The sequence below is a fragment of the Somniosus microcephalus genome, chromosome 4 (assembly GCF_052327205.1).
Source record: "Somniosus microcephalus isolate GS21.2 chromosome 4, FLI_Smic_1.0, whole genome shotgun sequence".
In the NCBI taxonomy this organism is placed as follows: Eukaryota; Metazoa; Chordata; class Chondrichthyes; order Squaliformes; family Somniosidae; genus Somniosus; species Somniosus microcephalus.
Window position 1 is genome coordinate 239,032,796 of NC_140990.1, and position 24,221 is coordinate 239,057,016.

The 24,221-nt window shown below is 46.9% G+C and overlaps 1 pseudogene; it reads left to right on the forward strand.

Annotated features, from left to right (window-relative positions):
• The first annotated feature begins 18,208 nt into the window (after positions 1–18,208).
• LOC147120291 (uncharacterized) lies at positions 18,209–23,676 on the forward strand (annotated as a pseudogene).
• The last annotated feature ends 545 nt before the right edge of the window (positions 23,677–24,221 follow it).

Genomic DNA, 24,221 nt, shown 5'->3' on the forward strand with positions numbered 1-24,221 from the left:
CCTGTGGAGGCTCAGTCATTGGGTATATTCAAAACAGAAGTCGATAGATTTCTGACTAGTAAGGGCATCAAGGGATATGGTGATAGGATCAGCAAAGTGATGGAAGGTGTCGTCGATAGTGCTATCAAGCGGCACTTACTCAGTAATAACCTGCTAACTGACGCCCAGTTTGGGTTCCGCCAGGGCCACTCAGCTCCTGACCTCATTACAGCCTTGGCCCAAACATGGACAAAAGAGCTGAACTCAAGAGGTGAGGTGAGAGTGACTGCCCTTGACATCAAGGCAGCATTTGATCGAGTGTGGCATCAAGGAGCCCTAGCAAAACTGAAGTCAATGGGAATCAAGGGGAAAACTCTCCATTGGTTGGAATCATACTTAGCACAAAGGAAGTTGGCTGTGGTTGTTGGAGGTCATTCATCTCAATCACATGACATCACTGCAGGAGTTCCTCAGGGCAGTGTCCTAGGCCCAACCATCTTCAGCTGTTTCATCAATGAACTTCCCTCCATCATAAGGTCAGAAGTGGGGATGTTCGCTGATGATTGCAAACTGGTCAGCACCATTCGAGACTCGTCAGATACTGACGCAGTCCACGTCCATATGCAGCAAGACCTGGACAACATTCAGACTTGGGCTGACAAGTGGCAAGTAACATTCGCACCACACAAGTGCCAGGCAATGACCATCTCCAACAAGCGAGACTCTAACCATCTCCCCTTGACATTCAATGGCATTACCATCGCTGAATCCCCCACTATCAACATCCTGGGGGTTACCATTGATCAGAAACTGAACTGGACCAGCCATATAAATACTGTGGCTACAAGAGCAGGCCAGAGGCTGGGAATTCTGCGGCGAGTGTCTCACCTCCTGACTTCCCAAAGCCTTTCCACCATCTACAAGGCACAAGTCAGGAGTGTGATGGAATACTCTCCACTTGCCTGGATGAGTGCAGCTCCAACAACACTCAAGAAGCTCGACACCATTCAGGATAAAGCAGCCCGCTTGATTGGCACTCCATCCACCACCTTCAACATTCACTCCCTCCACCACCGGCGCATGGTGGCTGCAGTGTGTACCATCTACAAGATGCACTGCAGCAACTCACCAAAGCTCCTTCAACAGCACCTTCCAAACCCGTGACCTCTACCACTTAGAAGGACAAGGGCAGCAGACGCATGGGAACATCACCACCTCCAAGTTCCCCTCCAAGCCACACACCATCCTGACTTGGACCTGTATCGCCGTTCCTTCACTATCGCTGGGCCAAAATCCTGGAACTCCCTTCCTAACAGCATTGTGGGTGTACCTACACCATATGGACTGCAGCAGTTCAAGAAGGCGGCTCACCACCATCTTCTCAAGGGCAATTAGGGATGGGCACTAAATGCAGGCCTAGCCAGCGACGCCCACATCCCATCAATGAATTTTAAAAAAGGGCCGGTGAATGGAGTTGAGGCAGAAGATCAGCCGTGATCTCATTGAATGGCGGCGCAGGCTTGAAGGGCCGAATGGCCTACTCCTGCTCCTATTTCTTATGTTCTTATGTTCACTGCAGCATAATCTATTGTTTTTTTTAACTAAGCCTAAAAATGTATTGTACAGCTAGAAAAGTTTTAACTGTAAGCGTACTGATAAAAGAAAATTTAAAATGCTTCAGTTATACCAAACTTGTAATATTCTGTTAAATACATTTGTACTCATTTTTTCCACCTCAACTTCACAGGGCACTCACGATTAGCAAACTATAGTATAATTTCCAATTGGTTGTTTCTTGTGTTTAGATTTAGCAAAGAACACATTCTAAAAGATTAATCAGGTCAAAAAGCGTGTAGAATATGATCAGATAGTGAGAACTACATAAAAAGGAAGCACATTTACTGATGGCAGAATTTAATTGATGGCAAATGCCAAATAGCAAGAAAACCGCACTGGAAGGCTTTTCGAAAAAAGGCATATTTAGTAACCGGATGAAATAGAACATATGGTAAAATCAGGACAACGTAATACATTGTCACAATGTGTTAATGCAGCTTCCTGCTATGTGCCTCTATTGCCAATGTGTAATTCTCTTGTTCTCTACCAACTGCTGTAGTGACAAAAAAAAAAGAATGACTAAAGTTTAAAGTCCTTGTAGTCTCATCTCAATATGCTCTGCAAAAAAATCTACTCTAATTATTGAATGGACCTATCAATTCTCAGTTATTCTGAAATATAACAGCACAGAATTATTTGTTTTTCATACTTCTAACTTGATAAAATAATCTACTGATTTATAGGCCTAGAAACTCGATTAAGTGTGAAAACGGGCGGGGCCACCTCGGTCCAAGGTTAACGCCCGCCCGCAAAAAGAGCGCAGGCAGCACCGGTATTTTGGTGCTACCTGCTGATTTAAATGAGCGCAGCAGAGAAGCTCCCGTGCAACGTGCTCTTTCCGGCGGTAACATCAGCAGGAGGCCGAAGGTCGCGTGTAAAGGATCGGTGCAGCGTGCTCGGGCAGTCACATTATTAACAGTACATTTCCAAGTGAAAGCCCGGCATAGATGCCCTTAAACCGTAGGATGAGAAATCCTGAAATTATGCCCAAAATATAAGCCGAACGCAGAACATTTAATGGACTGAGTGCAATATAAAGGAAGTAGTGCCATTATATGAAAGAGAGATGTTGCTGAAGTGGCAAACATGCAAGAGCTACTAGTGAGTACTGGCCACTTGCTAAATTTGTTCAAATAGGGCAATGATCACAAGACATGTACTATGGAAATTCAAAACTGTTCTTCCTAGCTTATTTTAGGATTATGGTTATATAGGCTCTGTATATCATATAGGCACCTATATGCCTATATAATATAGGGGAGCCTACTGTCAATAAGGGCAGACGTCGATGACGAAGTCCAACACCGCCTTCAGTGTGCCAGTGCAGCCTTTGGTCGCCTGAGGAAGAGAGTGTTTGAAGACCAGGACCTCAAACCCGGCACTAAGCTCATGGTCTACAGAGCAGCAGTGATACCCGCCCTGCTGTATAGAAACATAGAAACATAGAAGATAGGAGCAGGAGTAGGCCATTCAGCCCCTCGAGCCTGCTCCATCATTCAATGTGATCATGGCTGATCATCCAAATTCAGTACCCAGTCCCTGCTTTCTCCCCATACCCCTTGATCCCTTTGGCCTTAAGAAATATATCCAACTCTTTCTTGAATATATTTAATGAACTGGCCTCCACCGTCTTCTGTGGTAGAGAATTCCACAGGTTCACCACTCTCTGGGTGAAGAAATTCCTCCTCATTTCTGTCCTAAATGGCCTACCCTTAATCCTTAGACTGTGTCCCCTGGTTCTGGACTCCCCGACCATCGGGAACATCCTTCCTGCATCTAGTCTGTCCAGTCTGTTGCGTATGTACCTTTAAGAGAATAACTGGTCTCAGACTGCAGTACCGGCAGTGACCACCACTGCATAAAAGGCACTAGAGAGCCTCTGTTGTTTAGATTCGTTATGGAATTCCACCAGTAAACATCTGTTTGTTTTCACTCCTGCTAGTCCGTGTCTAAATCATTCACAGACTTAACACTGGCGACGAGTAAAGAAACGAACTTACCTGCAACTCAGCAGCAGCCCCGACGACGTTGTTGAAGGTCGGAGCCAGAAGAAAGAAAAAAAATAGAGGCCATTGAAACTCGAGAAACGGGCGTCGACCATCAATCATCGGGTTCAAGGCTTTGCAGGAGCGACTTTCCAGAGCCAAGCTGGGTTCCTCGGTCTGTGGTTTCCCAGCAAATCGGGCTGGTGGCAGGTAGTGCTCTGATCCATCCTGGGCTGCGGCGGGCTGAAGCTCGATCGGGTGGCCTTTCAACGGGGCCGGGCAGCGAGTCGGGAAGCAAGGAGAGAGAGAGAGGGTGGAGCATACAGGGCGCGGCCGGTGTTTCAAAGCTGGGCAGCGTTCGGACCTCAGAAGAGGGAGGGAAGTGTCCCAGAGGGTCCGCTCCACAACGGGAAAATAATAAAAGAAAAAGAATACGCGCAAGAAACCGTGGAAAGCAGCGCTAACAACAGCGGGGAAGAAGACAAAGCGCGGGAGGTGCCATTTTGTTAAATCGGAGAAGAAGGCAAAGCGCGGGCGGCACCATTTTAGATTTGCAAGATGCCGAAGACTGGCTGTATCACTGCTTTTGATAATACATTAGAGGACTGGACCACGTATGTGGAAAGAGTCGAGGTATATTTCGAGGCAAACGATATAGCGGAGGGGAAAAAGGCATCGATATTGTTAAACTTAATGGGCGCTAGAACGTACGGCCTATTGCGGGATCTGATTACTCCAGCCAAACCGAAGGCGAAGAGTTTTAATGAAATTGTTGCTGTTCTACAGGAGCACTTAAACCCTGCACCGCTGTTGATAGCAGAAAGATTTAAATTCCACAGGAGAACTCAGCACAAAGATGAGAGCAATGCTGAGTATCTTACGGAACTGCGCAAGCTATCAAAGCACTGCCAGTTCGGAGCAGGACTGGCAGATACCCTACGGGACAAATTTGTCTGTGGACTCCTGAGTGAAGGAACACAGAAGAAGTTACTCGCAGAAAAAGAGCTGACGCTAGATCAGGCTTTCAGCGTGGCAGTATCGTATGAAGCAGCAGCCAGGGGAGCTGCAGAAATTCAACAAAAACCACAGGAATACGGCACCCACAAAATGACACGGGGATTTGCAAAATGTTATCGCTGCGGCAGAACTAACCATGACCAGAAGGACTGCTGGTCCAAAGACAAAATATGCAGACAATGCGGGAAGATTGGACACATTGCACGAGTTTGTAGGTCTGGGAAGAAGACCAGCGACAACAAAAAGGCTACTAAGGAACCGTACAAGAAAGTACAAAAGATGACAGACAGTAGTTCCAAAGACCAGATGAGCGATAGTGAATCCGGGAACAGGAGACTAAGCTGTCTCAAACTTCACAATGTAATCGCAAAAGAGGATCACCGAATCATTTGGGTCACTCTCACGATAGCAGGGTCCCAAGTTAAAATGGAATTGGATACAGGATCAGCGCTAACCGTCATGAATTGACGAGACTACGAGCGGCTATTTTCATACATACCCTTGAGAGAGACATCCATCGTCTTGACGACGTATACGGGGCAAAAAGTATACCCCAGAGGAAAAATAAGGGTGCCTGTCGAATACAATGGCAAGAAAATACGGAAATTGTACCTCTACATACTGCCAAATGGTGGACCACCGTTATTGGGACGGGAATGGATCAGGAAGATAAACTTGGATTGGCATTCCATTCATGCAATGACGGTGGACGGTAAAAAAGATGACGACGTCACTCCTGGACGATTGTCAACAATCTTAGCTAATGCCAAAGAGGTATTTCAACAAGAACTGGGCACGCTTAAAGGCGTAACCGCCTCGTTAAAAATAGAAGAGAATGCAGTTCCCAAGTTTTTCAAAGCGAGACCGGTACCATATGCAATTCGCCCAGCCGTCGAGGTAGAGCTGGATAATCTGGAGAAGGCGGGTGTGTTGTCTAAGGTCGACTGGAGCGAGTGGGTGACACCTGTGGTGTATGTAACCTGTTCCGCCTTAAGAGAATTTAAGCCTGTTCCACCTTAAGAGATGTACTACTTTCTCTGGCTGCTGTATACGTAATACCGGTGGTGACCACCGGTATATAAGCACTGTGTAGTAAGATGTATTGCAGATCGTCCTGACCTCCAACCAGTAAAGACCTGTTGAACTTTAAGCTTGTAGCCTGTGTGTTATTAATTACAACTAGAACACACAGACTTTACAGTGGCGACGAGTCAGATTCTTACCCTGCGGCAGTTATATCCACGGCGGCTTCGTCCACTGAACGGACGTCGAAGAGAGGTTTCCACCCTCATCACCCTGCTGGAAGACACGTCGCGCGGCAGACATCGAGAAACCAGAGTGCAGAAGACACCCTGAACTCGAAGCCTCCATCAGCGGCTGTCAGCTATCTTCTTTCTACCTCGGTAGTGGGTAAGCCGGGCAGCGACGCGACCAGAAAATCGGCCACGTTGGCTGTACAGACGGGGAGGGAAGACGGAGGAATAAGGGCGGTGAGATCGATCGCGACCGGAGATAAGGGCCGGGCCGCATTCGGGCCGAAAGGCGCAGCGCGGGGACATCAATCGCGGCTGGTGATAAGGGCCGGGCCGCATTCGGGCTAAAAAGGCGCAGCGTCTGGGGGCAACTGAAGGCGCGAGAGCCGCGGTGAAGCAGAGACAGCGTCGGGGGAAGGGTGAAGACCGCCAAGCGCGGGAAAACCGCCATTTTGTGGGCGGAGGACAAAGAAAAGAGCGCGGAAGCCGCCATCTTGGATAAAAATTAAAATAAATTAAATTGCAACGATGCCTAAACATGGGAACATTAATACCTTTGATAGCGACATCGAAGATTGGGCTATGTATGTAGAACGCATACAAAATTATTGTAAAGCAAATAAAATCCCAGATGCAGAGAAAGCACTAACATTATTAAACTTAATGGGTGCGAAGACATACGGGCAATTGAAACACCTTGTATCATGAGATGAACTGGCGGATAAGACGTTCGAGGAGATTGTTACTGTCCTGAAAAATCACCTAAACCCCACGCCGCTGATGCTAGCGGAATGATTTAAATTTTACAGCAGAAGGCAGCTGAAGGATGAAAGCAATGCTGAATATTTAATGGAATTGCGTAAGCTAGCAAAGTACTGTCAATTCGGAACAAGATTGACAGAGGCACTACGAGATAAATTTGTGTGTGGTTTATTAAAAGAAGATACACAAAAGCGATTGCTCGAGGAGAATGAGCTGATGCTTGAGAAAGCGGTCACTATGGCAGCAGCACACGAAGCCGCAGCGAGAGGCACGGCAGTAATGCAGCTACGGTCACCGGAACTCAGTACAAATAAATTGGGTTTGAGTACTGTAAAATGTTATCGTTGCGGAAAGACAACGCACGATCAGAACCAGTGTTGGTTTAAAAACCAAGAATGCAGAACGTGTGGCAGGCTTGGCCACATAGCTAAAGTATGCCGGTCAGGAAAGAAGACCAGCAACAAAAAGTCACCGCAAGGAAAATACATAAAGGTACACAAGGTGACAAAGAACAGTTCGACCGAACAGAAATCAGATTCAGACGCTAGCAGTAATGAACTGGATAGCTTAAGAGTACACAACGTTGGTAAGGGTGCAGATCTCCAGACAATTTGGGTCACCCTTCAGGTAGCAGGAGTCCAAGTAAAGATGGAATTGGACACTGGATCGGCATTGACGGTCATGAATAAGAAAGATTACAAAAGGTTATTCCAACATATTCCCCTACGGGATACGGAGATTATATTGAAAACCTACACGGGGCAAAGAGTGTACCCCGTCGGAAAGATAGAGGTAAAAGTGGTCCACAAGGGCGAAGAAAGCCAAGTAATGGACTTATATGTGCTACCTGAAGGAGGTCCACCACTACTGAGATGGGAGTGGATTAGGAAAATGAATATGGACTGGCACTCCTTGAAGGCACTAACGGTAGATTCCGGGGAAACAGATGTCAAACCTAAACGATTGTCCAGAATATTGGATGATGCTAAAGAGGTGTTCCAGCAGGGACTGGGAACACTGAGAGGAATTACGGCAAACATCAAGATTGATGAACATGCACAACCAAAATTTTTTAAAGCCAGACCGGTACCCTATGCAATACGACCTACTGTAGAAGCGGAACTGAAAGCGCTAGAACGTTCAGGTGTACTGTCTAAGGTAGATTGGAGTGAGTGGGCTACGCCCATTGTTCCCGTTATGAAACGTCCTTCGAGCAACAAGCCAGGAGAACCAGGGAAGGTTCGCATCTGTGGAGATTTCAAAATCACCGTTAATCCGGTGCTTCACACGGTGCAGTATCCGCTTCCGCGGATTGAGGATATTTTTGCCTCGTTGTCTGGAGGGAAACACTTCACCAAGATAGACCTGGCGCAGGCGTACTTGCAGATGGAGGTTGAAGAAGAGTCACGCCAATACCTCACGATCAACACGCATCGAGGTTTGTACCGGTACAATAGACTGGTTTTTGGAGTGGCATCGGCTCCAGCAATTTGGCAGAGGGCCATGGAGCAGGTATTACAGGGAATTCCAGGCACACAATGTTACCTGGATGATATTCTGATTACAGGTGATGGTGATGAAGAACACCTCGCAAACTTGGAACTGGTGCTCAACAGACTGAAAGAGTATGGACTTAGAGTTAATCGGCAGAAATGCGAGTTCTTCCAGAAGCGGATCTCGTACTGTGGTCATGTCATTGACCGGGAGGGGCTTCATAAGTCTCCTGACAAGATAGAGGCAGTTGTAAAGGCTCCCGCTCCGGATAATGTCTCTCAATTGAGGTCGTTTCTAGGATTGATTAACTATTACCATAAATTTCTACCAAATCTATCCACGGTATTGCACCCACTAAACGCTCTTTTACAGAAGGGGGTACCATGGGAATGGAGCGAAAACTGTAAGAAGGCATTTCGCAAAAGCAAAGAATTGATCACCTCAGAGGAAGTGTTGGCTCACTTCAACCCGACACTGCCTATTCGGTTGGCTTGTGATGCTTCTCCATATGGTATTGGGGCAGTACTCTCACACAAGTTGCCAAATGGCACGGAAAGGCCAGTCGCGATTGCATCCAGATCATTGACCTCCGCTGAGCGCAACTATGCACAGATCGATAGGGAGGCTCTCAGCCTTGTATGGGGAGTGAAGAAGTTTAACCATTACCTGCAGGGCCAAAAATTCACACTTCTGACAGACCATCAGCCGTTGGTATCCATTTTTAACCCTAAGAAGGGTGTTTCAGTGATGACAGCACAGCGTCTCCAGAGATGGTCCCTTTTCCTAGGGGCACATCAATATCAAATAGAATTCAAAGGTACGAAGCAGCATGGCAATGCTGATGGGCTGTCGCGCCTGCCACTACCTGAAGAAGAAGAAATGACAAAAGTGGACCCTGTTGAGTTATTTCATTCGACCATCATCGAGTGTTTACCAGTCACCAATGCAAGTATTGAAAGGGAAACCAGGAACGACCCGACACTGTCCAGAGTCTACGAGGTGACAGTGAAAGGATGGCCAACACGTGGTGATCCTCTGTTACCGGCATTCTCGGCAAGGCGAGACCAGCTGTCCGTCTGCCATGGTACTTTGATGTACGGGACAAGAGTGATTATTCCTCCCAAGTTAAGGGAAAGAGTTCTAAAAGAACTGCATGAAGGTCACCTGGGGGGAGTTAAGATGAAAAGTCTTGCTAGGGCTTATGTATGGTGGCCGGGTATTGACCAACAGATAGAGGAGTTGACGAAAAGCTGCGCTGGGTGCCAAAAAGTGCAAAATGCACCTCCGATCGCACCACTACACCCATGGGAATGGCCTTCAGCCCCATGGCAACGCGTACATATTGACTTTGCTGGTCCATTCATGGACTCCATGTTCCTAATTGCGGTGGACGCACATTCCAAATGGCCAGAAGTGATCAAGATGAATACCACTACTTCAGAAAAGACAATTGCGGTGTTAAGAACAATATTCGCAAGGAACGGATTGCCAGAACAGATCTGTTCGGACAACGGACCACAGTTCGTGTCGGAAGAATTCCAAAAATTCTTAAAGAAGAATGGGGTGAAACATTATACCTCTGCCCCATATCACCCGGCGACAAACGGGTTGGCCGAGAGATTTGTCCAAACATTCAAAAAGACAATAAAGGCCATGAACGATGATCAGATTCCGCTACAGCACAAGGTGGACAATTTCCTAATGGCGTATCGAAACGCCGCTCATGCAGTGACTAACCAAAGTCCTGCCATGATGTTTTATAACAGGAGGTTGCGGTCCAGGTTGGACTTGTTAAAACCAAATGTGCGGAGGGAAGTGGAAAACAAACAGTTCCGGCATATTAATAACAAGTCCACGCGAAGTTTCGAAGTAGGACAACCAGTGTTGGCAAGGGGCTATGGAAACGAAAAATGGCAGCCCGGAACAATTCAGGCCAGACAAGGACCTCTGATGTACAAAGTAGATATTGGTAACAATGTGATAAGGCGTCATGCGGATCAATTGGTAGAATCAAGAGCAAGAGTCGAACCCATGGTTGCGACAGAGACAACTGTGGAAGACGTTAATGAACCTGAAGCATCTACCTCGGCAGGGACTGTACCTGATGATGACGTCCAATACATAGGGAACCAACAAGCAGAGTCACCTCAGCAACAAGAATCAGAGACCACTGAAAGGCGTTATCCAGACCGAATCAGAAGGCCTCCTGAGAGACTGAACCTTTGAACGGTTTATACCTGAAGTTATATATGTATATATGTTATGATGTTATGTTAAATGGGGATATGACTATTAAGCTAAAAAGGGAGGATTGTGGTGTATGTAACCTATTCCACCTTAAGAGAACTTAAGCCTGTTCCACCTTAAGAGATGTACTACTTTCTCTGGCTGCTGTATACGTAATACCGGTGGTGACCACCGGTATATAAGCACTGTGTAGTAAGATGTATTGCAGATCGTCCTGACCTCCAACCAGTAAAGACCTGTTGAACTTTAAGCTTGTAGCCTGTGTGTTATTAATTACAACTAGAACACACAGACTTTACAACACACATCATTCCTGTCATGAAGAAAACGTTAAGCAATAAGTCCAGAGAGCCAAGGAAGATTCGCATCTGTGGGGATTTCAAGGTGACGGTGTACCCTGTCCTTCACACAGTACAATATCCTCTTCCAAGGATAGAAGACATCTTCGCCTCACTGTCTGGAGGGAAGCGTTTTATAAAAATTGACCTAGCACAAGCATATTTGCAGATGGAGGTTGAAGAGTCCTCTAGGAAGTATCTCACGATAAACACTCACAAAGGTCTTTACCAGTATCATCGATTGGTATTCGGAGTAGCATCGGCTCCGGCGATATGGCAAAGAGCGATGGAACAAGTCCTGCAAGGGATTCCGGGGACTCAGTGTTACTTGGACGACATCCTTGTAACAGGTGAAGATGACAGTGAACACCTTAACAACCTAGAACAGGTGCTCACTAGACTACGGGAACATGGGTTGCGAGCCAACCGCCCCAAGTGCGAATTTTTTAAGAAACAGATATCGTATTGTGGCCACGTGATGATGAAGAGGGGTTACATAAGTCCCCTGACAAAATTGAAGCGGTTGTTAAGGCCCCAGCGCCTGAAAATGTGTCGCAACTGAGGTCATTCCTCGGGTTGGTGAATTACTATCATAAGTTTTTGCTGAATTTGTCGACAATTCTGCACCCACTGAACGCCCTGCTACGAACGGAGGTAGCATGGAAATGGAGCGATGATTGTAAACGTGCTTTTCAGAAGAGTAAGGATTTAATCACTTCGAAGGAAGTATTGGCTCACTACAACCCAGCACTGCCAATCAGGCTGGCGTGTGATGCATCTCCCTACGGCATTGGGGCGGTACTGTCACATAAATTCCTTGATGGTTTGGAGAGGCCGATAGCTTTTGCGTCACGCTCGCTAACTTCTGCCGCGCGTAACTACGCCCAGATTGACAGAGAGGCCCTCAGCCTAGTGTGGGGGGTGAAGAAGTTCAATCACTATCTGCACGGTCAAAAATTTACTCTACTAACCGATCATCAACCTCTTGTCTCCATTTTCAACCCTCAGAAGGGCGTACCGATAATGACAGCACAACGGCTGCAGAGATGGTCCCTTTTCCTAGGGGCACACCAATATGACATCAAGTACAAAGGAACTAAACAGCGTGGAAATGCTGATGGATTGTCACGTCTACCGTTGCCGACGGTGGAAGAAGAAGACCTTGCAGTGGATCCAATGGAGTTATTCTACTCGACCATAGTCGAATGTCTCCCTGTGACGAATGCAAACATAGAAAAGGAAACACGGAATGACCCGACACTATCACGGGTCTATGATTTAACGGTGAAGGGATGGCCAGCACATGGCGAACCACTGCTGCCAGCATTCTCGCCGAGAAGAGAACAGCTGTCAGTGTGCAGAGGAACCTTGATGTGTGGATCCAGAGTAGTAATTCCACCTAAGTTGACGGATAGAGTGCTCAATGAGCTTCATGAGGGTCATCTGGGTGGGGTAAAAATGAAGAACTTAGCCAGAGCGTTTGTGTGGTGGCCGGGAATCGATAGAGAAATCGAAGAGATGACCAAGAGCTGTGCAGGATGCCAGAAGGTCCAAAACGCCCCACCACAAGCTCCTCTGCATCCATGGGAGTGGCCCTCATCTCCATGGCAAAGGGTGCACATTGATTTTGCTGGTCCCTTCATGGACTCGATGTTTTTAATTGCGGTGGATGCACATTCAAAGTGGCCAGAGGTAATAAAAATGTCCTCAACCACCACGGAAAAAACTATCGCAGTTTTACGAACCATATTCGCCAGGAATGGGCTGCCTGAACAGATTTGCTCTGACAATGGACCACAGTTTGTGTCTGAAGAGTTCCGGAGGTTCTTAAAGAACAATGGTGTTAAGCATTACACATCTGCCCCATATCATCCAGCCACTAATGGATTGGCCGAGAGGTTTGTCCAAACATTCAAGAAGGCTATCAAGGCAATGTGTAATGAAGATATACCCCTACAACACAAGGTGGACAACTTCTTGTTTGCCTACCGGAATGCGACACATGCGGTTACCAACCAAACTCCAGCCATGATGTTCTTCAATCGAAGACTACGATGCCGCTTGGATTTGGTTAAGCCAAACCTCTGAAGAGATGTGGAGAACAGGCAGTTTCAGAATATGAATGAAAGGCCGACCAGGAGTTTTAAGATAGGTCAACCAGTTTTGGCCCGGGACTACCGCACTGAGAAATGGCAGCCAGGAACGATTTGTACACGACAAGGACCTCTCATGTATACCGTGGACGTTGGGGAGAGCATTGTAAGACGCCATGCTGACCAGATTCTAGAGTCACTGGAAAACGTCAACTCCACACCACGATCTGATACACCTGGTAATGAAATCGACGTTCCAATTGCAGCTACCGCAGAACCGGTAATATTGGAAGCAGATGAACCAAACAACGACATTGATTCCGACTCAACATTGCCAGAAGAACCTGTTACCCCAAAGAGGCGTTATCCAGACAGAATCAGGAAGCCTCCTCAAAGACTGAACTTATAATTGCTTAAACTTAACCACTGTATCTAGTAACCGTAATTGTGATTGTAATTAGTTATCATTTAGTTGTTAAATGAATGTTATGTACCGTTTATCTAAAAGGGGAGGAATTGTTGTGTATGTACCTTTAAGAGAATAACTGGTCTCAGACTGCAGTACCGGCAGTGACCACCACTGTATAAAAGGCGTTAGAGAGCCTCTGTTGTTTAGATTCGTTATGGACTTCCACCAGTAAACATCTGTTTGTTTTCACTCCTGCTAGTCCGTGTCTAAATCATTCACGGACATAACACAGTCCTGTCAGAATTTTATAAGTTTCAATGAGATCACCTCTCATTCTTCTAAACTCCAGCAAGTATAAGCCCAATCGACCCAATCTCTCCTCATACGTAATTCCTGCCATCCCAGGTATCAGCCTGGTGAATCTTTGCTGAACTCCTTCCATGGCAAGAACATCTTTCCTCAGATAAGGCGACCAAAACTGCACCCAATACTCAAGATGTGGTCTCACCAAGGCCCTGTACAACTGCAGCAAGACATCCTTGTTCCTGTACTCAAACCCTCTCGCTACGAAGGCCAACATACCATTTGCCTTCTTAACCGCCTGCTGCACCTGCATGCTTACCTTCAGCGACTGGTGCACAAGGACACCCAGGTCTCGTTGCACTTCCCCTTCTCCCAATCTATTGCCATTTAGATAATAATCTGCCTTCCTGTTTTTGCCACCAAAGTGGATAACCTCACATTTATCCACGTTATATTGCATCTGCCATGTTTCTGCCCAATCACCCAACATGTCCAAATCATACTGGAGTTTCTCGACATCCTCCTCACAGCACACATGCCCACCCAGCTTTGTGTCATCTGCAAATTTGGAGATATTACATCTAGTTCCCTTGTCCAGATCATTTATATATATTGTGAATAACTGGGGTCCAAGGACCGATCCCTGCGGTACCCCACTAGTCACTGCCTGCCATTCGGAAAAAGGCCCGTTTATTCCAACTCTTTGATTTCTGTCTGCCAACCAGTTCTCTATCCAAGTCAATACCTTGCCCCCAATCCCATGTGCCTTAACTTTATACGCTAATCTCTTATGCGGGACCTTATCGAAGGCCTTCTAAAAGTCCAGATACACCACATCCACTGGTTCTCCCTTATCTATTTTACCAGTTACATCCTCAAAAAATTCCAGTAGATTCGTTAAGCACGATTTACCTTTTGTGAATCCATGTTGACTTTGTCCGATCCTGTCACTATTTACCAAGTGCTCTGCTATTACATCTTTTATGATGGACTCTAGCATTTTCCCCACTACCGATGTCAGGCTTACCAGGCTGTAATTCCACGTTTTCTCTCTACCACCTTTTTTGAATAGTGGGGTAACATTTGCTACCCTCCAATCCATGGGTACTGTTCCAGATTCCATCGAATGTTGGTAGATGATCAGCAATGCACCTACTATTTCTAGGGCCACTTCCTTAATTACCCTAGGATGTAGATTATCAGGCCCTGGGGATTTATCGGCCTTCAGTCCCATCAATTTCCCTAACACCATTTCCCTACAAATACTGATTTCTTTCAGTTCCACCCTTTCATCAGACCCTATGTTCCCCGGCATCTCTGGGAGGTTATTTGTGTCCTCCTTTGTGAAGACAGAACCAAAATATTTATTTAGTTGGTCTGCCATTTCTTTGTTCCCCATTATAAATTCCCCTGATTTTGACTGCAAGGGACCTACGTTTGACTTCACCAATCGTTTTCTCCACATATCTATAAAAGCTTTTACAGTCAGTTTTTATGTTCCTTGCAAGCTTACTCTCATATTCTATTTTCCCCTTCTTAATTAATCCCTTTGTCCTCCTTTGTTGAATCCTAAACTGCTCCCAATCCTCAGGATTATTGCTTTTTCTGGCCAATTTATATGTCCTCTCCTTGGATCTTATGCTATCCTTAATTTCCCTTGTTAGCCACGGAGACATGCCTCAGAGACATGGACCATGTACAGCAGACACCTCAAAGCACTGGAGAGGTACCACCAACGCTGCCTCCGCAAGACCCTGCAAATCCATTGGCAGGATAGGTGCACTAATGTCAGTGTTCTTGCTGCTTTGACCATGCTCGATCAGCTCCAATGGACGGGTCACATCATTTGCATGCCCGATACGAGACTCCCAAAACAAGCGCTCTACTCGGAGCTCCGACACAGCAAGAGAGCCCCAGGTGGGCAGAGGAAATGCTTCAAGGACACCCTCAACGCCTCCTTGAAAAAGTGCAACATCCCCACCGACACCTGGGAATCCCTGGCCCAAGACCACACAAAGTGGAGGGGAAGCATCCGGGAAAGCGCCGAACACCTTGAGTCAATTCGTCGGGAGCAAGCAGAAGCCAAGCGCAAGCAGCGCACGTCAACCCAAGCACTCCACCCACCCGCCCCTTCAACCATCGTCTGACCCACCGGTGACAGAGATTGTAGGTCCCGCATTGGACTCATCAATCACCTGAGAACTCATTTTTAGTGTCGAAGCAAGTCATCCTTGGTTCCGAGGGACTGCTTAAGAGAGAGAGATTATATAGGCACCTATGTTTATATTTTCAATAAGAACAAAAATCCCTCTATAAATCTTAATATTTCTTTGTTTAGCGGGTTCATCAGCATTTTCTTGATGTAAACTGGATTTTGATGAAAAGGTCAAAAAAAATTAAGGAGCAATGAACAAAAAGTCAGCTTGATCTGGATCATATTAAAGAATTTTGGCAATAAACTGAAAGACAATTGAAGTCAGTTATTTGGGTGTAACTTATTTAAAAGTAGCACGGTAAATGTGAATTGAAATAAATTATTAAAAAGGGAAACATGAACTCTTGGTCACGAGTTCACTGGTGTAAATCATGCAGAAGAGAGTTCAATTTCATTTTTAACAACAACAGACTTTTGAAGAACTCTTGGTGAGACTATGGTGTTAAATCTTCCTTGATTCTTGACCTTTTAAAAACAGACTTCAAGGGGTAGATTTTCCTGGATCTGTCAGGCGGGGTTTCAGGCATGTGGGGGGGGGAAATCCCAAATTCAGGGGGCCTGACACCATCCCACCCAAAACCCACCTCCGCGTAAGTTTCACAGGAGGCGGGTACCCGCCCCGCACTGGGACCTGCCGACCTGAGGCGGGAAGGGATTAGTGCCAATTAACTGCCTGTTAACAGGTAGTTAACAGGCAGTTTTTAGCCTAATCCCTATTTTGAGGGGTGTCGTGTGGGATTCCCGATGGCTCCAAACCACGCCAGGTTAGAGCAGTCGGGCCGTCGGGTTGAAGGACGTGGAGGGGTCGCGATGTCGGTGTTCAGGTGAGTGATGGGTGCATAAGTGCAAAGGTAAGTGTGTTTGGTGTGTTTAAAGTGTGTAAAGAAGTTTAAATTACCTATACTTACCTTAACAGCCTTTCTTCCTCTAGGTTTCGGGAGTCCATCACTCAGCCGGAACTGGAAGCTGAACGGCTGCGATTTGCAAAAGTGACAGCCTTTTGCTTTCATTGCCGGTGACAGTTCTAACTGAGTCTGTGTAGAAGGATTCAGGTTAGAAGTCAGACTGTCAGTGTTTGTCAGCTTCAAACAGCAGTGAAACACTGATATTTCATCTGTCAAGAACTCTTGACAGATGAAATTTCAGTCTGTGATGTCACCTGTTGCCGGGTGGCCCTTAATTGGCCTAATGAGCCCACTGGGCAGGCTCAACAAGGTCAATCAAGGGAAAATCATCGATGTAGGCGGGACTAAAACCCGAAAGTTGAAGTCCCGCCTCCTTCCCAACAGCTTTATGAAAATCTACCCCCAAAACTTTTCATATTAAATGGCCCAGAAATTCGGGTCCCCACGGGTGAGTATGCACGGGGTACTCACCCGTAGGCCCAATGGAAGTGCCGGTTTCCTGCATGCACTGCGCATGCGCGGGAAACCGGCACTTCCGTTCCCCTGAAAGAAGGCGTTCAGAGGTCGAACGCTTGCGCAGGAGAGGCTGCGCGTGCGCATTGAACTTACGTTTTTTTTGCAGGTTTTCCTGGGAGGGTAAGTCTCCAGAAGTTAGACATGTAAAAAGCAGTCGCAAGGCCTGCTTTTTACAAGGTAAGTGGTGAATTAATTAAAATTAAAACATTTTTTCCACAGGTTTATTATTTTTAAATACTTTAAAGAAAGGTAAGTTTATTTTTAGCCCCGTCAGAAAATAAAATTATTTTTTCAAAAATTTAAATTATTGTTTAAAATAGTTATTTTCATGTAATTTATAGTTTATTTAAAAAATGTGATTTAAAAAAAATTTATTTGAAGATTTAGTGATGTTTTGGGGCTTATAGTATTTATAAGTTTGACAACCCTCCCTGTCAAACTTATGAATGAAGCATTCCCTGCTACCATTGGCTCTCCATGGCCCATGTGATCCCAGGGGACGCATCAAACTAACTGCGCCCCTGGGATACGCAAGCACTGCGCGCCGGCAGTTGGAGGAGTCCCAGGATTGCAATTCCACGAGGGCCCACAGCTCAACGGCCGGCGCGCAAGGTAAGTGCAGGTCAGGGGCTTGCACCCACGGGAAGCCCCCGACCCGAATTCCTGGGCCATTATTTTATCGGCTCCTAAACTAGAAAACCCAAGGTATAAAATTTAAGGCAATGCAGCTTTGATTTTTTTTCCTGAGACTCTTACAACTGTAGTATAGTACTGTATATTTTATTTTAAAAGTATTTACCACCAGTAATGTTTGACTGACCGGAGGAGATTTGATGCATCTCTTTGGAAGCAGTTTCGGTCCAATTACATAGTCTGGGTTCTCCATAGTTACCAGTTATAGCAGCAGCTGTTTACTGTGCGGTTTATAGCTCACTACCACTTTCTCCCGGCTCTACGCGCTGTCAATGGCTGCACGCATGGGCATGCATTGGAGGGGGCGGTAAGAGGAGCGGTGATGTCCAAAATCGCTGAGCGTGTGTTAATTCGGCGTTGCTGCACTGCCAACCTGCGCAACATGGCGGCCGCCACGTTCCCGCTGGAAGTGGGCGGAAGCGAGCAGGCTGCCATTTTTTCTTCAAAACCAGCCTTAATGGCCGACGCTAAAAGTTCGAATTTCTAGCCCATAAACGCTTGTACTCAAAACAGATTTTAATAAAATAAGTGTTTCATTAGGGTCGATAATACAATCATGGGTGCCCCAGAAAAGTAGGCATGGAGGCCTGAGGCCTGCCCCAATGTTAAGAACCCCCTTACTTTTATGCTAATTAGGTAGCCTCCCCCATAATGACACCAAAAGGGAGGTTGCCATTAAAGTGTGGAATAAAAATTTCAGACAGACCTTGGGCTCGATTTTCCAAGCCCCGAGGAGGCGGGCATGGAGGCGGGACAGCATGTAAAATCGGAGAAATTGGGGGCGGGTGGCAAACCCGCCCCCATCCCGCCTCTGTGCCCTTTTGCCAGGAGGCAGGAGGGTGTGCAGCTTCGGGTCCCATCTCCTGGAGGCGGGAAAGGTTTTTAACAGGCAGAAAAAGGGATTAGTGCAATTTTACCTTCACAGATGAAGGCTTCCCAACCTCGGAGAACCCCGCCGGGTTGGAGGAGAAGCGGAGGAGGTCTGAGGCGGTTGGAGGCACCTGGAAGTAAGGTGTAGAGGTGAGTGATGGGTGCAAGTGTGGAGTGGTAAGTATGCAAGGTGAGTGATAAGTTTAAAAAAGTGTTCACTTACCTTTTTTTACTTCTGTAGCCTTTAGCCGTGCTGGATCGGGAGAGTGGACATCCACCTTGTCAATTTCAGGTAATGGCTGATGGACCCTCCAATCCATCAGACATCTGAAATTTACTTTTTTACAATGTTTTTTCAGTCTTCACCACAAAAACGAATCAAGCTTCACAGAGCTGTCAAACGCTGTCATTTCTTCTTTCAAGATGTCTTGACAGATAGCACGTCTGACGTTGATGTGATCTGTCAGTGACTTCTTCCCTAATTGGCTTGCTGAGCCCACCGGGCAGGCTTAACAAGCTCAATCAGGGGAAAATCCCTCTGAATGGTCAGGCGAGGATGGAGGCGGGACATTGACACGACAAGCAGCAGTCCCGCCTCCAAGTCGCCTCCATTGACAAAATCCAGCCCCTTATGTCTACCCCCAACCCCCACCTCACACTGACAGCCCATGCCCACAGTCCCCATACTTAAGAAAGGACATACTTGCTCTCGAGTCAGTACAAAGAAGGTTCACTCGGTAAATCCCGGGGATGAGGGGATGGACATATGAGGAGAGGTTGAGTAGATTGGGACTCTATTCATTGGAGTTCAGAAGAATGAGAGGCGATCTTATTGAAACATATAAGATTGTGAAGGGGTTGGATCGGGTGGATGCGGGGAAGATGTTCCCGATGATGGGTGAAACTAGAACTAGGGGGCACAGTCTTAGAATAAGGGGCTGCTCTTTCAAAACTGAGATGAGAAGGAACTACTTCACTCAGAGGGTGGTAGGTCCATGGAATATGCTGCCCCAAAAAGCTGTAGAAGCTACATCATTACATAAATTTAAAACAGAAACAGACAGTTTCCTAGAAGTAAAGGGAATTAAGGGTTACGGGGAGCGGGCAGGAATTTGGACATGAGTCTAGGTTCGGATCGGTCATGGCCCTGTGGGTAGCGAAGCGGGCCCAGGGGCCGTGTAGCCTGATCCTGCTCCTATTTCGTGTGTCTAATTCGGTTAGATTCAGGAGATGGTTCTGTGATAGTAGATTGGCGGCTCGGATCAGATCAGCCATGATCTTATTGAATGGCGGAGCAGGCTCGAGGGGCCGATTGGCCTACTCCTGCTCCTATTTCTTATGTTCTTATGTTCTTTGCACCCTACCCCATGCCCATTCTGGGAAGCCAACAGGCAGCCAGCAACACATCACTAGCTGCTGGTGCCTCACCAAGCATAAGAACATAAGAAATAGGAGCAGGAGTAAGCCATATGGCCCTTCGAGCCTGCTCCGCCATTCAGTAAGATCTCCCACCCGATTCCCATACCCTTAGAGTCCAGAAGTCTATTGACCTCAGCCTTGAATATATTCAATGACTGAGCCTCCACAGCCCTCTGGGGTAGAGAATTCCAAAGATTCACCACCCTCTGAGTGAAAAAAATTCTCCTCATCTCAGTCCTAAATGGCTGACCCCTCATTCTGAGACTATGCGCCCTAGTTCTAGATTCTCCAGCCTGGGGAAACAGCCTCTCAGCATCCCTGGCGTTCCCTGCAAATCATGAGAGATGCACTCAATGCTGATAAATTATGCTGCACATTATCCCCACATTAACCAGCAAGGCTACAAGACTATCCTGTGGTCAGTGGCATGGCACTGGGCCGCATTATCAGCTCATTATGTACCAACAGATCTCACGGTATTGCTTATAGTGAGTTATAGATTATGCTATTGTGGGGAATATGTCGCCATTGAAAGAATTTAGAAAGAAATTTGGGAGAAACAACTGAGTATTTCTGATTGGATCCTAGAAAATAAATAAAGGACTGTAATTCTGTGGGGGGGGTCCACCCTTCTTCCAACTGAACATCTGGAGGAAGACCTGTGAAGCCAGATGGGAAACGGCGGAAATGGCTGTTTTCAGTCATTTCCTCGGGATTCCACTGGTCTCTCACAGCGTTACAGTGTGAGACCAGTTGAACCCTCACGGGATTTCAGCCCCAAACTGTTTTCTTTACCCACCTCAGATAAAGCTTGGTCAAGAGAGAGGCCCCGAAATTCCAGGGAGCCAAATGACTGGATTTTGAACGCTGATCTGGGATCTGTGCCCACTGATGCTCTGCGAAGCTGCAGGATTGGCTCATTTAAATATCTATTGGTGGTTCTGCAGTGCAAATCCCATGCACAGCGGGAGGACTGTGCTGGGGGTGCTCACTTCATCATACTGATAGTTTAGTCGTATTTTTACCACCTCGCCCCCTCAGTTAATGGTCACATTCCTTCCCTTGCCCCTCTATTAGTGCTGGCTTTCTAAACCCTCCTCTCCCTCCAGTTAATAATGGCCTGCTTTGCCCTCCTCTCAGATAATGTTGGCAGTGTACGCCCCCTTCCAGTTGCTGCTGGGACTCTTCCTCCCCCTCAGTGCTGGCACCTTTTCCATCTCTCATTTAAAGCTAGCAGTCTATTCCCCTTGATTAGTGCTGGCACTCTCCCTCCTCCACCCCCACTCCCCAAGCACCATTACCAGCGTCTGCTCTCCCCTCCTACCTGAATCCATTCTGCGACTTGAAATGATTCCAGCCAGTGCATGCTGTGGCTGGGAACTCTTGTTCTTGTGAGAATTCCTGTCTTTGCAGTAACGGTGAGGGGAAAGGGTTTGGTCCATGCTGATTTTTTGCCAGCAAATGCTGACATACAGACCGGATTCCCAACACACCATTAGCACGACTTGCCTATAATTAGCATGCATGCTGCACCTGACTTCCCGATATACACTCCGGGGGAGCAGAGCTGTGTGTCTGGGAGGCAACTTCATAACATTTATGCTCATATAGTAATAAACTCTGAAAGATTAGATAGAGTTGTTTTTCTGTAATGTTCAATCTACTATCACTTATTTCCTTTAGGATTAGCTGGGAACTCAACTCCAATTCATTGACTGGTGGTACGGATTAATTTTTCATTTTTTCAGATTTTAATCCAGTGACTTTGTGTATAAAGATTAACCTCAGATTTGCATTCGTACTATCTGGAAAGTACAAAGCAAATCAATAGCCTAGATTTTCTGATCGGACATAAAACCAGCCAGAATTGGGGCAGTGTGAGAATTACATGCAATAAAAATCAAATTTATTTATGCAGTCATTGTACATCTGTAGCACTGATAAAATATCGCATAAAACAATGGCCGGAATTTCCCGCTCCAGATTGGAGGAGGTAAGAGTGCCTTTGAGAAAGGATGGGGAATTAGATGGGCTACAATGGGTGGAATTTTCACTGTCTGGCACACTGACAGCGGGGGAGGCCTGGAGTGCGTGGGGAACCCGGATGTTTCAGCAGTGCGTTTTTAAAGAAGCCACTGCATTTACATCTGACTTCTGGGTTTCCCAACCAATTAACGCTAGCGGACATAATGACATCACGCATGGATCTATTTCAGCTGAGGTATTTAAAGGAACACTGCAAAGATGACAGTTGAAGGCTTGTGGAGGTGGGAGAAAGATTGGTTGCAGAGATAAATGGATTCTCAACATTCCAAAGCTGCCCCTCGCTTCAGTGATGCCTCCCTGGACCTCCTGCTGCGAGGTGTTAGGGCCTGCAGGGAGGTTTTATTCCCTTCTAATGGGAGGAAGAAGCAAACCTCAATTACGAATGGCTGGAGATAGCGGAAGAGGTGAGCGGAAGAGGTGAGCAGCAGGAGTGTGGTGGCACGCTCCTGGATACAATGCAAGAAGAGATTTAATGACCTCATGAGGGCAACTACATCCTGATGTGCCTGTCAACCCAATTCCCTCACTCTGCCTTCTCAAGCCGACTCCAGCACATCAGTCCTCACACCAACGTACCTTGCAGATGCACCCATCCCTCCCTGTCTATGCACTTCCTCACATCCCCATCTGACCATCCACCACTGACATTCATCCTCATGTTCATGCAATGTCACACCTCTCCCTTGTAGTCACCCTCAACAGATATTGTCCATCCATCCATTCCACTCATTCCATGACTCTCACTCAAAGGTCTTTTGTTTCCCTCCTTGCAGGAGAAGAGAGCACAGAACACCTGGGAGAGGCAGTGAACCGGAGGTGAACCTCCAGTCATCGCCACGCTGACTGCAGCAGAGGAAGAGACATTCGAGATAAGTGGAGTGTCGCCGTTCATGGCGGTGGGAGATGTAGAGACGGGGAGCTCCCAACTACCTGGTAGCAGAATTAAATATCACACAGCCACATGGCATACAACAATCACTTATGTTGACTTGATGTCAGCAGCCAGATGCCAGTGACGTGCATAATGTTCACTCGAAACATTCTTACCATGACAGTTCTAATTCATGTTTTTAATCTCCCACAGGCCCATCAAGTGTCTAACAGGCAGTGGAACTGGAGGAGGATCGAGACTCTGCAGAGGAGGTCGCTAACTCTGAGGGTGCACCGTCACAGGATGCATGCACACTGTGCACTAGTGCAGATATACACACGTTGGTGGGACCATCAAGACAGATAGTTGTGTTGTCACCTGGTGTCTCACAGATCACATGTGAGAAAGAGCATATAGTGCAGACAGGGACAGCAGTGGGGAGTCCTCGTCAGAGGATGCAGGACACTCCAAGCTCTGCTCAGCTGGACGGAGATGCTGAATCTTGGGGGCCATCGACAAAGAGGTTGATTCTGGAGGAAAAGCAAGAAATGCATGAGGCTTTGGCAGGATTTCCTGACGCGATGTGCACACTTGCAGAGAGAATGGACGAGTCCATCTCAAGCATGAGTGGCATGATGTCGTAGGCCTTAGCTATGATGTGTTCATCCACCTGCCTGGAGCTTCAAACATGGCAGTCAAAGAAGTGCATGCTTGCCCTCACCAATAGCTTGCAAACTCTGAATGCCACCTTAACTAGGATGGATCAAAACCTAGCCTTGGCTGTTCATCACCCCACTGATGTGCAGCAAGGTGTTCTCCAGCTCATTGCTAGCAGGGAAGTGTGGGAGGGCCATGAGCGGGATGATGGCGATTGGGGACATGGAAGTGGGGACTCTGCTCAAAGCGCTTTCACTTCTCACCCATTGCACCCCCCAACCCCCAGTCAGTGCCCCACAAGCTACCTCGTGTCCCGATGGCCGAGTCTGCCCCTGCACAGGTGCAGGAGGAGCAGTCTTTGGTGAGGCCATCACAGGCTCCAAATTTCAGCACTTTTTACTGCACACCCACTCCCAAACCCACTCGCTGCTGCTAGTAAAAATTCCGGCCAATGTTTCTGAACTGGGTCAGCCCCTGTGAACTGGGGTGAGGGGCTTCACATGAGAAATGACTGTTGAGTTACTTTTGGGGC